The 12,823-nt window shown below is 41.4% G+C and overlaps 1 protein-coding gene across 8 annotated transcripts in view; it reads right to left on the reverse strand.

Moving 5' to 3' along the window:
- The window catches only part of LOC138718016 (SAM and SH3 domain-containing protein 1-like), a 550,517-nt gene that overhangs the window by 31,583 nt on the left and 506,111 nt on the right, over positions 1 to 12,823 (reverse strand). The window lies entirely within an intron of this gene.

Consider the following 12,823-nt stretch of genomic DNA (forward strand, 5'->3'; position numbering starts at 1 on the left):
TGGTTTGTCTGGCATCTCAGTACTTGCTCTTTAAACCTGGTTATAAACAGCTTCTCCAAACTGAAGTTCTGTCATTGACGACTTCTCTTCCCCACCCCCGCCCCCTAGTATTCCCAGAAAATCAAAAACAGTAGAAGAAAGGGACGGGAAGGAAAAGGAAGGAGGAGACCTCATCTGCCTTGCTCACGAACTAACACAGCTACAAAATATTCCTTTCCTCCTCCCTGCTCCCTACACTCCTCCTGAAGGCTCTTGAGGCTGGAATTAAGATGGACACAGCATTCCTCCAGCACTGACCAAGGGAAAACTCTGACCTTTTCAGATATACAGTGCAGTCCATATTCCCCAGCATCCCGTTTCGTTTTGCATCTGATCCAGTATGCTCAGTTCCAGCTGTTTTCCCTCAAGTATCAAACATTACAGAGACAAAAAAAAAATTCCCCTCTCGCCAGCAGCAGTGACACAACAAGCTGAAACAATCCATTCCTTGTGAACAAGAAGACGACTTCAATTTTCGAGCCAGATCCAACGTTCAGTATGCTACTTCCTCTGTTTTAATCAGTTCAGAATGTGGAAGGCGGCAGGGGGAAGGGAAGAGGAGAGGAGGCTGGCAGGGCTCTCCGGCTCAGCTGGGACACCCCTGGCATCGTGTGCCGCAGCACATTCCTGCGCATAGGGCAGACTCCAGTTGGAGTACAGTATGGATCATATACCTTACTTTGTTTTCATGTGGAGTCCCAGCCGATTTGCCACGTTCCTAATGGTCAGCTCTAAAAAAACCTCATGTAACTTCCTGTCGGTGCAGCAATCTGGGTTTCCACAGCATGCTCATCCATTTTTCTACTTCTCCTTAATTAAACTTTTTAGAAAGACACTGTCCACTTATCCAGAGGCTGAATAGAAGTCAGGCCAGATATAAAAAATGCTTTCTGCTTTCCTAATACACTTAAATATCAGGATGTGGTAACTACAGTAGATGCCGTGGGGCAGGACACCAATTAGTAGTTGCACGGGTACACTTTCAAAGTCATAAACAGTACCAGAAGGAGTCAGAGCAGCTCTGAAAACCTACCTTGCAGGCATGCACCCCACAAAGCTAGTGGAACCACACCAGAACAAACTCCATCCGCTTTCTGCAAGGGCACAGCCAATTGCCATTCTCTCACAAACTACATGTTACTCCAAAATAAGAAGGAATACCAACTGGACCACATATGGCAGCAGGAATTGCCATTCTGCCATTTGAGAGCTGTAGGAATGCATTTATTATGGGTACAGGCTGGCTAGGTAATTAATAATCTTCCTTTGGGAAAATTAGGGCTGTAAAGAGGACTACCAGATTTGTTTATATCAAGATAAATTAAGCAGCAAGATGAGCATTACTTTGGGGATTACAGTTGGGACGACTGTAACAAGTCAAACAACAAGACAGACATATTTAGATAACATGATGAACAGATTATTGACTGTAATAAAGAAATACAGTCAAAACTTCTTAGGCCATTAAGGGCACCCTGGCAAACAACCACCACGCATACTCTGCACTTGAGATATGTATATTTTATATACAATTACTCTAAGTCTTTGCTTTCCTTGATTACTTTCCATCCATCCTTGGTTTGCAAGACTACTGTTTGTAAAACTGTGAGCTCTGTGAGACTTAGAGAATGGCTCATATTGGTCCTGCTGCCCAGGATTTCATCAAAGAATAAACAACTAATCTTATTTTTTCACCATTGGTATCTGATAAAGAACTGACTCCCTCAGGGTTACAAACACCCAACAACGACAACAAAAGCCTTTAAAATATCTGACATTCACATTTGCGACTACCATCGTGAAAGCAAGTACTAAAACAGCCTCAGCACAAGATATTGACATCAAATCCAAGTGGGTGGTACAGGAGGGGGTCCCCATCACACTTCAAAATAAATGAGCCCCATCGTACTCAAGTGTCAGCTGCTTTTCACCGTTGCTTCAGGACTCTTGGCACCCTTTTTGCTGGGGACCTCCACAGGCAGCAACAGATGCTTCCCAGCACTCGTGCTCAGCCAAGACAGGCAAGAACAGCTCGTGCTTAATAGCAGGAGCCACTGGGTAATGGGTCGACTAAAACCAAGTCAGTTCCTCTCCAGCAGCCTATTTCCTATCATATTGGGTAATGTGACACGGAAAATCTTCTGCAAAGGAAAAGGATGGCTAATAATTTAAGCAAAAAGGCCTGAAAATGTCTGCAACTACGCCAGTGGTGTCTCTCAGGAAACTTTCTTCTCAAATAATGCTGATTACTTGAGAAAGAAACTGTTTTGAAAAAGAGTTACTTTTGATTTGCTTCTTGTTTTTGGAACAACTTTTTTAAAAATGCCTTGAAATTATCAAAAGTTTCCATTTTGGCACGTGGGAAACAAAGCTTAATTTTCCAGCTCAAGCAGTGCTTTCTTTTACAGCTTGTATTAAACATAAAACAGAAATGTAAAGCATTCAGGCTGTAAGTGACATATTTGTAAATCATCAAACTTCGACGCTTTGACTTTCCTGACCACTCTAACCTCACTGCTTCCACAGTGACAGAATTGCTTTTTTTGGTGGCTGTCCCTGACTTCATATGGGAAAACCACCCCCATCTCCCCCATGTCTAGGCAAATGGCCTTTGGGACAGCTCTAGCAGCCAGGCCTTGGCACCGGGCTTGGATGCAGCCGGCTGCCAGCCCCCTCTCACCCTTTCCCTCCCTACAAGCATTTCAATGTGCTGTAGCACTATGAAAGGGGAGACGTAGTCTTTTAAAGAGGGAATGATGTGTCTGCAAGAGGCTCCCCGGCATGAGTGAAAGCCATGCTGCACCCCTCTCTGCCAATGCCTCCCGGTCCCCAACTCCTGGTTGTCTCATTAGACCAAGCCTCGGTGTTGTTAATGTACCAGCAAAACAGCCGGAATCCCTCCATGTCCCCATGCCCCTGCGTGCTGGAGCAGCCCCCTCCTCATGCTCCAAGGGGAAAACAAACGGATTTGCAGTACTGTAAATAGGAACAACTTAACTTCCATCTCCTCCACTCCAAATTTTTCCATCCAAAAGCCCATATGGCTCAACTTTTAATTATTTTGGCTAATGCTGTATGTAGTAATTCTGTGTTGAATGCTTAAGTGTTTCATTTCTGGTTTCCAGGGCAACATTACATCAGACTGCAGACAGCTGGCTCCACAGCCTTAAACCATAACAAATTGGCCAATCTGCTGCACAAAAATCGCGCTTGCTTTTAAAAGCGTGTGCAGGGCTCAGCCGGGCTGCCGGCAGAGTCTGCGGGGCCCCCTTGGCAGGGCTGGCCGGGCGGAGTCACCTTTCCCCACGTTGCTTGGAGCAAGTGCATCCCCAACACATCTGCAATGCTCTCACAGTGCGGAAACCTGCCAGCTTGGAGAGCTTGGCTGCACAAACACGTGAAGGACTACAGGGAAACAGGGACTAAATTAACAGCATCTGGAAATACCAAGGAGCGCATGCAGAGGACTGCAGCCACCACGTACCACATGGCTGGAAAACTATGGAGAGGCCAAGGCCCATCCCCACCACCCAGCTCTTCGCCGCTAACAAACGTGGCCACAAACCTATGAAGATGCTACCAAATACAGGACAGATCAATTCCCACTGCTACCTCTAACATCTCCATTGCTTGAAACACTTTTCCTAGTTGTACATCTTTAAAGGTCGTGCTTTGCATCTTCTCACACGTAAGATCAAAGTAAAAAGCCTTATGTTCAGGAAAAAATAGGAAATTAACACACGTACTTTGATATTCAAGGAGCTCCCTATTGTTCTGCTCCCTCTGCCCTCTTTGCTTTCTCTCCTACTTTTCTCACACAGGCTTTTTGCCGCTGCCTGCTCTGGAGGCAAGGCACACGCCCTTGCTCTGCCACTCTTACATCCAGCCCATTTCACACGCCATAGAAATAACAATCTTAACCACCCTCTCTGAATCAGTGCTTCACACACATGCAGGGAAAACTAACATTTATTAGGTACTTGGAATTAATTGGCAAAATGTAAACCAGAAGTAAGTAGCTAGCTTTCGGCAGGACTATTGTTTGGAAACATTTCAAGGTTATGGCAGCAGCCCTTAAAAAACACAAGATATGCAAAGGCTGCTAGCCAGGTCCCAATAAAAACATTTTAGAAGCACTAGGACAAGATCCAGTTAAAGCTATCATAACTGATTAATCCATTTCACCCCCATAAACAAAAACATAAGTGACTTTTACATGAGCTGTGTGAAGCCATTTAGAGAGATGTTAAAATTTTACAATTCACTTTATGCCCAATAATAGGTCAGCCCCAAACTGAAATCTCTAGGAAACTTCACATCTAAGAAACTAGGAAATCTTTTAATATCTGATTAAGCCCAAGCTGCAATTATTTTTGGCTACCAGACAATTCTTGTTCAGCAAAGTGGGGCAAAAATACACATTCAGACTTGTGGGCATATCACATCATGTCCCCCAGCCCTGGCAAGCTCATGTAAGAAGTCAGAACTATAAGCACTGCAATAAATGCAGAGAGATTTTGCTGTTCCCTTTAGGAGACGTGGCTACACGTGTCCTTTTTTCTTTCTCTCTAACAGGCTTTACATTCGCCAAACCACCCCCCCCGCTTCTAATTTTTAAAACTTCTTTATTAAAGATGCCTGGATAAAGCCAGAGACAGGAAAATCGAACATAAAAGAACTTAAAAGCCCAAGAAAAGGAGGAGGAGAACTGAGAAAAGCTGTGCATGCTGTGCTATGCCTAAGAATAACCACAAAAGCCTTCTCTTTCTCCCTCCCTGAAACAGGAGGCACATCCTCTCCCCATCATGCTACATGCTCAGTGACTTACCAGCTTCGGCATTTATAGGCCTAAAGCTCAGTTTCAAGTAATTCCCCCTGAGTCCTCAACTGCTGTCAGCTTCGTAACCCTAAAATTTAGGAGCAGACCCTTCTTCTTAAGTACTGTATTCACTCCGAATTCTGCACGCAAAATGCTCTTCTCTAGAGTTACATTATCAGACACCAAACTGGTTCTGATTCCAGCGCTGAATATGTAAAGAAGAAAAAAACGTGATGCTGGACTCAATTAGCTGTTTTCTGCTCACTGATTGATTCCCCCAGTTACTCACTAGCTGCATAACTTGCAAGAAAGGCATAAGTCATCAGCTCTAAGCAAATCTTCTATTCACCACTAGGAAAAAAGGGAGTGTTGTACATGGCAAACAATCCCTGTTTTCACTGACGAGGGCTTGCTGACCTCTTGCTGGCCTCCAGTTCCTTAATTACTGTCTATGGAATTTCAGTGAAAGAAAAAAAATACAGAGAATCTCTGCAAAGCCAGGACGAAGACTGACCCTCAAACATGACCACTAGAGTGGAGGCTGTGTCTATAGGATATAACTTAAGCCCTTTACCAGGTTGTTTTTATTTTCGCTTTTTAATTCTTTTGACAAAAAGTACCCCTGAGAATTTTCCTTTATAAAGGGCTAATTTGACAGAAAAATTAACCTTGCTTGAATGTTTTTTAAATTAATGAACTTAGATACTTGTTTTTCTTTCCCCTTGTTTTCAGTGCTATGAGAAAGAACATCACTAAGAACTGGAAAGGCAGATGATGTTTAATTCAGACATCTCAGACTGGTCTAGAATTAGTCATGTTGTGACTTTATGAAGCACTGCAGCGTGACTTCCAACTTCTCCTCCTAGGCTGGGCTCAGACCTGCCTTCCTAAGAAACAGACTCTGAGATGCTTGTGTAAATTTGCACTCCTCTTACAGTCAGTCATACCTGATCCCAAATCTTGGGACAAATCCAGAATCTGGACAATTCTTCTCAGACCACAAGAACACATGGACCGGACTAAAACCACTATTGATTAGGAGCACTACCATCCAGTGGTGGAAAGCAGCAGCAAAGACATACCACAACAGCACCCTCTGTAAGTCAAGAAATGATTCCCCTTACTTAGGACCATACCATCAATGTCCAACTAATCTGGATTCGCTGCAGATCAATCATACAGTGAAATCACAGTGGGAATAAACATAATCTTCCTTTGATAAGTGGCTGATTTAAATGAGTTACCTATCCAAATTTCCTTTTTCAATTTCTCCATCTTTGCACTAGTGACCAAACACAGTCTCTCTACTCTCAGTCACGTAACCTAGTTTTACTGGCATGTTGTATCTGGGCTCTTACCCTTGAATTACTTCAGCCCCAAACTCTGATGTAAAACCCTATGGAAAATTTTAAGTATCAGACAAAACTAGCTAACATTCTCCAATTTCAACAACACGTGGGCTGGTGCCCACATCAAGTGAAACATGACAGCAACTTCCTTGAAATGTATCCTGGATTCCCTTAAAAGTTCATGGCCATGAGTGAAACTGATCTAAGCTCAGGGGCTTTGCAAGTTGAGTTTTGAAGGTTTTGGGTTTCATTAAGAAATTTTCACAAAACTCTAATCCTCGCAGAGGACATTTATAAGAACCCCGTGAGGCTCAGATGTGATAATTTGCATCATATCCTGAAGTTACAAATAAAGGTCTCTAAAATTTTCAAGAAAATTAACAGAGGTCATACATGGGTTTGCCACTTCACATAATTAACTGCAAGAGTATGAATAACAACGGCTGTGTAAGTTTAAAAAGTGCAGTGATAGAATCAGTCCCTCCAGGTAAGCTGAAGGAAACAGCAGTCTCATGTCTGGATTTGGTCTGTGATTACTTATAAGGAAATCAAAGGAGCATCCAACGGCTACTTAAGCATAAGATTGATATTACACATTAGCCGATGACTATGCTGCTTGCTGAAATTAGTGGGAAGTATATGTCATAAGTAACGAGAGCACAAAAATTTAATTCTCCCAAGAGGTCTGTCTTGATACTAGAATAGCTGCCTAGGCAAATTCCTAGATGTTAACTACTTCCAGGTTTTATTTAAATATTTTTGAGAAGCACATTGCTGACATTTGCATCTGCAAGCCAGACACATTTCCTCATGGCAAAGTGTTTCTCTCACTGATTAGCACAATTAATTTTAATGACATTACAACTGTATGCATGTACCACTTGTCATAGGTATATGTGGCAGAATAAAGCTCTGCACTACATTACTCTGCATTTGTTACAACAAGGCATTCCTTTCCAATTCTCCTGCAGAATCCTCTAGACATGGGAAAGAGAGTCTCTAACAAGGCTCTCTCAACTGCATCGTGTCTTTCGGCAAGGCTAAGAGGGTCTGGGGAGAATCCCTATTCTTTATTGTAGGCTGCACTGTTAATGAACAGAGTACACCACTGGCGCTGGAAACTAACATCCCTGCATTTCAGAAAACCAAGGGTGGGACAGCAATACACAAAAATACAGTGAAATTCATACCAGAGAAAATAAAAAGAGAAGAGAAGACTAATGACAGCCCTTTAGTGAAGGATGTAGTAATTTAAATTACATTCTGATAGTATTTTCAAACACTCAAACTATTAATGTTACTATCCTAAGTGCAAGGAAGGAAACAGCAGTGGCAAGAAGGGGGACAATGCGAACACAATTAAAATTTTCTATTGTACCACAAGTAAAGATTATTCAGCCTGGGTCTGCCAAATAGGGCAGTGAAACACATGGCTTTTGAGATTCCCAATTCTTGAACTGAGCAAGGCTTTGTTCCGGTTTAATAGGCTTGGTCTCAGAAAAGATGGGGGAGGGAAACCACATTATGGATTACAGCATCTCCTGCTGGCTGATGCATGCAGGGAGAAGTCATAGGAAAACCTGTTACCACTCTCTCCCACCCTCTAGGTAATAAGCAGAGAAATCAGGCAGCTGCCCAAGGGCAAAAAAGGTATTAAAAGCCCAAGTAATGTGTTAGAAGGAATATTAAATTAATTTGCTTTACTCCCTCCCAACACATGGCCAAACATTTTGTCAACTGGGCTTGTCTGAATGCAGTCAAAACAGAAATAGTTATGAACATGCTTAATGACAGTCACGGCCTACATGTTACTGTATGCCCTCTCCTCTGAGTCATAACAGGAAGATTTTTGTCAGAAACCTTACGACAGACCAATTACATCCAGTCTTCACATCTGCAGCAGCAACTCCTGGCAGCGACCAGGAGGTTTACTTGGGCCACGCTAACTGCTGACTGCTCAGTACAATCCTGCGGTGACAGTGTTTAGTATAGGGACACATACCTAGCCACAGTAAATCTGATGACAATGTAGGCAGATCTTGTAACACTTAAAGAAGTCCTATACCTTTAGTCCTAAATAAATGCATTTCTCCTGCACATTCTTAAGCATTCTGGAAAATTTCAGATCAAAATGGGTAAAAAACTCCTTGCATTGTTCTACAAAACCAAACATAAACACATCAATGGTCTCTTGCTCCACTATCCTCACTCCACAGCACTGACCTTACTTAAACCTTTGTGTTGTGTCCTGGGAAATGTGACGATGATTTCTGTTTCTCTCATGAAGGCGTTTGTTTTACTATACCCATGGGAAACCCTACTCTTATGCATGGATAGAGAGGGGGGAAGATCTTAACAGAACATGCTGTAAACCTCCTGCTACTGGCTTTCACTTAGATACTGGACACCATCCCTTAAATCAGCAGGAAAGGAAGGCAGCCAGCATTCCCCAGGACAGGTCACTGTGGAAGGCACATAGCATGGGAATTTAGCAGTAACATTTTGAAGTCATGTCTTATTATTGCCTTCATCAGAACTGTTACTAAGCACTGTAGGAGCTTCGATAGCAATAATAAACATACAGTTCAATACAATGAGGCACATTAGTGCCTTTCAGGACATCTTAACAGAAATTGGGTCACTAGGCTCTTTGGATCAAAGATGAAAGCTTTCCATTCATTCACAGCCATGCTCAGCATCAGCTTCCCTCCATTACTTCAAAGAGCATGCAACAGTCTCCAAGAAGAACTGAAATAGCAACATTATCTTTCACCCTTAGCGTTTCAAATTAAAAAAATCCTTAGAAAAACTGGTAAGGCCTGTAATAACAGCACAAATGAGGCTAACACAGCACAGCTTTCAAAAAAAGTATCCACGTTGCTTCAGTTTAAATAACATTATTTACATTTTAAAAAACCCTCATCATACTGTAGTCTCCACTGATATCTAATGCTGGTTCCCAATCTGCATCGACTTTGAGCTTAGTTCTAACAAGTTAAACTGACTATATCAAAATAAAGGCATTTACCTGTTTGCTGTAACAGTCCTATAATCTAAGTAATAATAAAGTTAAATAGTTAAAAATTTTAAGAATTCATCAGTTATATAAATAAAAATAAATTTTAAAATTGCTGTATTTAGAAAGCATCCACAATCTCAAGCACTGAAGTACAGCATAACCCTGAATAGTGTAGATTTGCTGTAATTACAGTTAGATTTACTCTTGAGGTAATTGGTGCCACAGAATTCACACTGGAATTATTTTTTCTTCCTACTCCTTACACTTACAAATAGTACAGTAATAACTGTCGTGAATCAGAGATAATTCTACCAGACTTCATCTTTTGTCAGAATCAGCTTTGTATCATAGGTAATACAATCCTAATTCAACACCTACAGCATCTCTCAGATTGAAAAAAATAATGACTCAAAGTCCATTCTCATCTGTTAATCTGCCTTTGACAATGGTGGCAGACAAAAACCAGCTACTGCACGCACTTTCAACTTTTGGCCTCATTTAATGATTAGGTAAATGAAAATGTCCTCAGGAAATAATATGAAGAACAGGAGCAACAGAAGATTATCTCACTCCAATTAGAGCTGTTGCTTTGTGGATTCAACTTGCTGCCACTCATTACAAAGCAGATCAACAGAAGATGGAAAAGAGTGGGAATACAAACGAGAGTTTTCCCCAACATGGGCTTCATGGCAGATGCAGATGTGCATGGCACGCTTCTGTGTCTGCACAACTCCTGCCACTCTGCCCATGAAAACAAACAAGGTGCCAGTTTCCTACTGGTATAAGTGCCATCTGACAGTCCTGAGTAAAGAAGCGTCTGGAGGGCAGGGAGGCGAAAAAGCCCTGCAGGATTCCTGCCACCCACCTCCAGGCTATTCTGTTGGAGGGAAATGTTGTTTCTGTACTCTCTGCTCATAAATTTTATGGCCTCTCTCCTGAGGCTGCCAAGGCCACACATGGCAGGTGGGAAGGTCTCGGCACAGCTCACTGTGACACCCTTCAAATGAAGGCCAGCTACACTACCTGGAAGCTTGCCTTAATGATGTCTGGATGGCTGACTGTTATCTATTGATCAAAAGTGAAACACAGAAGCCTGACAAGACCAACAGAACAGTTCAGTTCAGGGATAATTACAACTTCATTTAACTTCCATCTACAGTAACTGTCAGCAAAGTTAATTAGTGGTTTGTTTCAGTGGCAGCACATGTATGATGCACACTTCTGTCATAACCTTCCCCCTCCTGCTTCTCTCATTTTCCCCACTCCTGCATCAAACACGGCAATGGTACCAATTAACAGCCTTTCAACACAGGGCACAGGAAAGGATTTATACTGGTATCTCCTAAGCAGCTCTGTTTCAGATGAACTGAGAATTTCAGCCCCTAAAAGTTATCAAATGAGCTTCTATCTTTAAGAAGCATAAAAGGCACCTCAGTGTAAAGAAAGAATGTGATACAATTTTGAAGGCCTCTCTTTCCCTGGACTTTCTGACTCCTGAGGACAAATAGGCCCTTATCTAAAATCCAGAAAGGGGTCCATTTGTAGTCTGCACCTGCTTTACATCCCAACACTTGGCAGAAGGCAATGAAAGCTTGTCTAGTGTTACTGTGAGCAGCCTTCTTCCTAACAGAGATGAAACATAAATATTCATAAATAAATAATTTTGTAAAAAATGATGAAGCATTTCAGACTTCTGATATATCTGAATAAAAAGAAAATGAGTTTTAACTGTGTTCTCACATTAGCAAATAAATAGCACACACACTTTGTTGTGAAACAAAGGGACCACGGTAGTGAGACTGGAAGCTACGAACTGCTCTCAAGTGGTAGAGAACCAAGTCACCTACTGACTTGGCTAGGGCTTTCATTGTTTGTTTCTTAAAAACTGACACCACAGCGATGACATAGGGCTGCCTCCCTTATGATGCTGAGATGACAACCCTTAAGCCCTTTGTAGTTAATCTTTAGGGTTTAGTTTTGTAAGGGTAGGAACGGCAAGTTTCCATTTCCTGGTACAGTAATTTAGAAAAGCAGAAGCTGGGAAAAAGAATCCTTAAATCAATTTTTAAAATGAGTTAAGGATCAACACCAGCGATATTACTCATCAACATGTGATAGTTACACAAGTTTGTTTTTTGGTTTTTTTTTTAAAAAAAGTGGTCTTTTCCTAAAAAGAAAAAAGAACCAACTAATGATATTTGCTCTTTAGATGTTATTTTGGAGGTAGCTGTTCTTATGCTATATAGGCATAGCCAACTTGAAAGCAGTGGAGTGCTTAAACCCTTAGAACACTCCAGACATCTGCCTCATTTTTAGATTCTCTGATTGCTTAGATTCTACTTCTTTTTTTTTTCCTCTTCCTGAAGTGTAGTCACTGGGCAAAGCTAGGCTAAGATTCTCCACAAAAACCTAGTGATCCATCCTTCCATGCCCTCCTAACAACCAGTAGGTCTCTTTGCCTGCAAAGATAAAATGAGAAAAACAAAAACCCACCAAACCAAACCATCACACCAGTGTCTTGATATCTCTTAAATCCCCAAGGTTCCCAAATGCACAGCAAGCAAACTAAAAAATATTTTTTTCCTAAATTCCCTCAATCTACAGTTAGAGTGCAATTTGATTTTTTATCATTCATGTGTACAAGATGTTTACAAAATTATCAAGTATGATCGCAATGTTCCATTAAAAACTGCCTAGTAACAATTTGGCCATGAGACAAAAAAAAGAAAACAGAAACAATGCCAACAGAACAAGAGGAGCCATTGCCCAAGGAGTTTTAATGCGAACCAGAAACTTCAATTTCAGTGACTCATTTTCAATTACTTTCTGAGGTTAGAAGGCAGTAGGCTATCTAACAGAACATTTTTAATATATGGAAAAATATCTTTGCTTTATAGCCTCTATAGAATGCGTAGTGTAGTTTCAAGTTGAGATTCCAAATTCATGGAGTATCAATCACAAACTTGAAAGTTCAAACCACTTGGCAAAGAAAAGGTTTGAAAAAAGAATCATCTTTGCAACTCTCAAAAAGATGGTCATTTTAGATTAACAGAGATGTCCTTTCACAAAACAGTCTAGGTGAACAACACACTCTACCTCTACAGACATACCTGATAGCTTGCACTGTTTGTTTTGCCCTCTCGCATGTCAATTACAGACCAATTTCACCCCAGTTAACCCTAGTTTCTTTCTTGTCCACAAAAAAAGAAGTCAAGCTGGCTTTTGTTCTAACGTGAACCTTCAAGTTTCATTTCTGCAGGTTATATGCTTTCCCCTAGAAAGCAAGCAGTTCCACAGCTTCTGTTAAATATAACCAGAATAAAAATTAGGATCAAGGGCAAAAATCTTGAGAGGTATCTACAACAATGGAATAGAGATCCCCTATCATAGTAAACAGAAAGATAGTTCAAATCCTACCAGAACAGCACAGAGAGGCAACAGAGTTCTTGATGTGCAAAGATGGCCAAGCTTTTCCATTAGGGAGCAAATGCTGAGTAATGTTTGGGCCTCAAAAGGATACACAGCTTTCAACTTCAAGCATAAACCACTATCAGAAGATTTAAGAGAGGAACTTAGTATCCTTCTGAGATTTGACCA

The sequence above is a fragment of the Phaenicophaeus curvirostris genome, chromosome 2 (genome assembly GCF_032191515.1).
Source record: "Phaenicophaeus curvirostris isolate KB17595 chromosome 2, BPBGC_Pcur_1.0, whole genome shotgun sequence".
Classification (NCBI taxonomy): Eukaryota; Metazoa; Chordata; class Aves; order Cuculiformes; family Cuculidae; genus Phaenicophaeus; species Phaenicophaeus curvirostris.